This window comes from Schistocerca nitens, chromosome 2 (assembly GCF_023898315.1).
Source record: "Schistocerca nitens isolate TAMUIC-IGC-003100 chromosome 2, iqSchNite1.1, whole genome shotgun sequence".
Lineage (NCBI taxonomy): Eukaryota > Metazoa > Arthropoda > Insecta > Orthoptera > Acrididae > Schistocerca > Schistocerca nitens.
Genome location: NC_064615.1, coordinates 419,086,815 through 419,091,987, shown reverse-complemented (window position 1 = coordinate 419,091,987; position 5,173 = coordinate 419,086,815).

Here is a 5,173-nt window from a genome sequence, read left to right as displayed (position 1 = left end):
TTGTTGTCACGGATACATTCCACATTACGAGTCTGTGGTTAGGTTAGCAGTTCAGTTTTCAAATTAGCTGTCGACAGAGCACCTCGCGTTCCCGTCGTACCTCACGGCGGCCGCTGCCAACGTATCGTCAATATATTGATCGCCTGAGAGCGCATATTGACATATTGTCAATACTAGAAGTATTGACTCGCAGCATTGACGGCCCCAAAAATACTTTGAATATTGTCAATGCGTAAAGAGCGTGAGAGGTCGAGCATTGACAGTTTGACAATATTCGCCATTCAGACTTTGGCAGAACTTTATGAACCAGCCACACAACGTTAGCGTGCACTACTTACGTTGTCAGTTCGTCTTTCAGCATAATCTTCCAGATTCAATTTTTCAAGTACTCTTTTAACACAAAACAGCCCTTATAGGGCCTATGTAGTAGTAGCACTATTTATCACTTTAATGGGTGGCCACTGGATGAGGAAAACATATTTTACATTATTTACCTGAATGTGTCATTGCAGATCAGATATAATTACTTCAAAGGTTCAATACCATTTCTGATAGTTGTGTGTGTTGAGACTACATCGCTAACTTCAAGCATTAGAATGACCTGCCCGTCACCAGAAGTCTCAATTAAAAATAATTTCTCGTCGACTGAGACTCCCTCTCCCATTAACGAATGTTTGTTCTCTATTTTATGAAGTACCAACATTAATAATTTTTCGTAAGATTGAAGATTCATAAGTAAATGTTTTATGATACATTTTGTTTCCATGGCTAAGATTTTTTTCTGTAAATTAACGCACGACAAGTCACTTCCTTTCACAGCCATTCTCGAACTTATATCCTCCCTTTGGTTGTTGTTTACCAGCTATAGCTAAACTAGTTGTGGCACATGCTTTCTTTTAGGTGGTCGACATCTTAACAACTGGCACCTCTGCACCAGGAGAGACGTCCGAGGTTTTATCCTCTCGTAAGGATATGTTATTTATACTGTAGTAACTGTTAGTTGAGTACAAATTACTCATTAAATACGTGTATTAGTGTGGTTTAAGCTTATTACTAAAGGTATCACTTTCCTTTAGGTATTAGTCCAGAAAAAGCGAAAAAGTCTTAAGGAGGGATATAGTCGTATATTTGTTTACGTTTTGGCACAGTTAAAGTAGAGAATACTGTTTAATTAAGCTGTTTTCCTTTCCAATAGTTTAATTTGAGCGAGTTTATTCGTTATTAAGTTCATATTTCCGGAAAGTAGCTCGTATCATAAGTTGTTTGATTTAAAATCTCTCAGTAGTCTACATACACATGGATACTCTGCAAATCACACTTATCTCCCTGTCAGAGGGTTCGTTTGTTGACATGGCGATTACGTACAGTAAAGTTTCATTCGGTCATGATTAAAATAAGTAAAAGATACTGCAGCAGAATGAATGCAAAGTTCTTCCTATAAGCGGAAAAAAATAATTTTTTACCTTATATCGTACACCTGAATCGCTATGCTGTAGTCCTAATTCTTGCTGTACTTAAATAACGAATATTCGTATAGTGTAAAGTGTGCTAAATGAATTAATTCGACCTTTAAGAGTGTAAAATATGTTGCAATGCGTGATAAATGTGGATGTTGCCACGGGATAGTCAAAGAGGCAGTGGTATGTGTGGAATATCAGTTGGAACTTTGCAGTGGGGAACCGAATGCGGATCTGTACGGGGCTCTACAATGGATCAGTAGGCTTTGCAAAAAAGACAAGAGAGTCGCTGTGCAGTAACAGAACATTTTAGTCCTTCAGGGTGAATTAGACAACGCGAAATTTGAACTAGATATGTTGAAAGATGACATATATATTGGGAGAGAGGTGAAGGTAACATGCAATGGGGGCAAGAGTTACAGCTCTTCAACTTCATCTACGTTTGAGCTAACAGCATCGAATAAATTTGACTTGTTACTTGAAGTAGGAGGGGAAGAGCTTCATCTAGGTGTTGGTCACAGTAGGATGCAGCAGACTTCTAGCAAACAAACTCGATTTCGGTAGGTTCCAAGAGTTGGAAGAAATGTGTAGCCAAGTGAGGGGTGTAGGCCATACGGTACAGGACAAATTACGAACAGGTTTCTGGGTCACGAGTATAGTAAAGCAAACTGGTAGCCTTAGCCAGGTGACAAAGGACACAGGGAATTTGTGCACAGGTTTTGGCAGAAGAGGATAAGGTATTTATTGTAGGTGTAGCAGGGAACAGTTTGGCTGAGAACAATACTTACAGCAGTAGAGGTGACCCGGATGAAATACGAGTAGCAGCTACACACACAAATGTGAGTTTTCTGGACGTCCTGCAGCGCCATGACCAACTCTGGGTTAACACTGCTGTGAATTGTGTGAACACCCCGTTGAGAAGGCTGTTAATGTCTGAAATGAAATCTCATATGAGTGCAGCTCCTGTTGCTACAATTGGGAGATGGGGAAATACTATACGAGGCCTAAACCTGAATAGGGGAGGGAAAGAGAACTGGCCAGAACTTCTAGCAGATAATGTATGGGGGCACCATATACAATCCAAGATCCATGTGGGTACTGGTGTCAGAGAGACACCTTTCTTAGATTACAATCAGGATTTTGAAAGAAGTGAAAATAACAGAAGAGCTCCACAAAATGCTTAAGAATGCACATAAAATAAGGTTAACTTATTTTATCAAAATATTGGAGGACTGAGTAATAAAGCTGAAGAACTTCTTCTCTGTTACGAAAATTTAGCGATCTCTTGAAATATAGACATCTCGTGCCTGTCTGCGCACCACATAACCACAGGGTTAGATGTTACATAAAAAATGTTACACTATAGTAACTTACTCAAGCAGAAGTAAAGTGGCAAAAGAAGGAGTTGTTACATATATTAAGACAGAATACAAGTTCAAAAATTCGTGAGAAGTAGATTTTGTAGTAATCAGCACATAGAAAGGCGTGCTTGTGAATTAATACTGATAAGTATTCCATTTTTAATTGTAACTGTATGTATATCCACACCAGGAAATTTTGAACTGGATTCCTTATTGTGCTATCTGTCAGACAGCAGCAAGCAGGTAAGTCTGCGGTGACTTCAGTGTAGTTTTATAAAGGATTCTGATAGGAAAAATGATCTCGATACCTTATTTGGATGCTACAATTTGATCTCAATAATTAAATTTCCAACATGTGTGGATAAAGATAGTAGCAACCCAACTGATAACCTTTCCTTTGACGAAGCTCCAAGCAAGAAAATAACTGTTTATCCAGTAACAAATACTCTCTCTCATCTTGATGCACGGTTAGTTAGGAATAATAACATAGTGCCTAAGAATATGGATAATTTTCAGTGGAAATCAGAATAATTAACGGATCCAGGACAAACGTTTTTAAGAATAGTTTACTGGAGATGACCTGGGATTATATTTATAACGAACCAAATAATATTTAATCTATTCCATGATAAATTCGTATCTCTATTTTAAAGTACCTTTCCGCATAAGCTAATCACGAAGGACACTAGACAGCCATGTAAACAACCGTAAATCGCTAGAGGGATTAAAGTACCTTGTGAAAGGAAAAGGGAAATGTATCTTTTGGAAAGGATAAGCATGGATTTTTCAGTAATTGCACATTAAAAAACTATTTAAAATTGCTAAGAAAAGTTATTAACAAACCAAGAAACCTGTACATAATATTAGAAATCAATAATACCTACAACAGACTTAGATGTATGTGGAATGTAGAGAAACCAGAGACAGGACTACCAGCCACAAAACCAGATAACATCACAATTCAGCTAAAGTGAAGGACTATAAATGATGAGTCGCAAGTAGCAAATGTATTTAATAATAATTCCCAAAGTATAGCGGAAAGCATAGAAACACACAGTTGAAGAGAAAATGACAGCAGTATGTTGGGAAAGTACTTCTCATAAAATTCAGTCATATCAATGTATCACCAACTACCCATTCGCAGTCCATAAAAATATACATTCTCTCGAAAATAAAAGTTCCTCTGGTTTTGGTGGTGTTTCCAATAGAAGTATTAAATATTTGTTCCCTTATAATGAACCCAGTCTTATCCAAAATATGTATTGCATCACTAACTCAAGACATATTTCCAAAGAATATGCCGTTATAAAGCCATCTTTAAGAAAGCTGATAAGAGAGATGTCATTAACAACCGACCTGTTTCACTGCCGACATCATTTTCCAAAATCTTTGAGAAGGTGATTTATACAGACTTAGTTCTCCATAATTGTAGTTGTTCTATCTGTGATAAATACTACACGACATTTTTTTGTTCTTCCTGTTCTGGCAGAGGCACGATACGGATGTAAGTGAAAGAAATGTATCTTTCCGCCAATATTAATTTTATCGCTATATTTCAGACGTGTTTTCATTTTTAAAGCGGTTAACTCTCTACAGCCATTGCATTCTTCCTAAAAAGTGGAGCCGGCGTCTCAATTCGACATCCGATTAACCTTTCATCAAATAGATTCTTTTCTATTAACGTTAACTACGCACAAGGCCATTCATCACAAAGCACATCCTTAACTAATAATGTAATTTTAGCCGAAGCTCTTTTTTATCCGTTCTGTTAAAGTGTGTGAATACAATTTTATTTAAAGTCAAAATAATCACCATTTACAACAATTTCAGCTCCAAATGAAAGTAGCAGCATTTCCTGTTTTTTGTCGCTTTTGGAAGAGATCGTACTGTTTAGAACTATACGATAGTTTTAGTCTGGAAAGCTAATCAGTTAATGCGAAAGAACCACGTCAATATGAAATTTACAACTACCAAAGCCGAACCAGAATTAAAACCAGTGAGAAGGTGAAAAAGATATCAAGTTTGAGAAATACTCAATATTAAATATAAAAAAGAAGTGATCAACAGTAGAAGGATACATAATGCAAACAATAAACCTTTCCAGAGTGCAAAGTATTTGAATGATGGCTTGGGAATGGCGTATGACATACCATTGAAACTGAATACCATTGCAGCATCATTTATTATTTTATAAAGATGACTAAAACAGAAGAGAGAACAATTATTGTTAATGAAGTACATTTGAAGAGCCGGATATTAGGCGTCATACAGAGTTATGAGGGCATTTTGAAAAGTAATTCCTTCGAATTTTTTGCTTAAAAGCTGTTAAAGCTATTTAAATAAAACACTTCATTA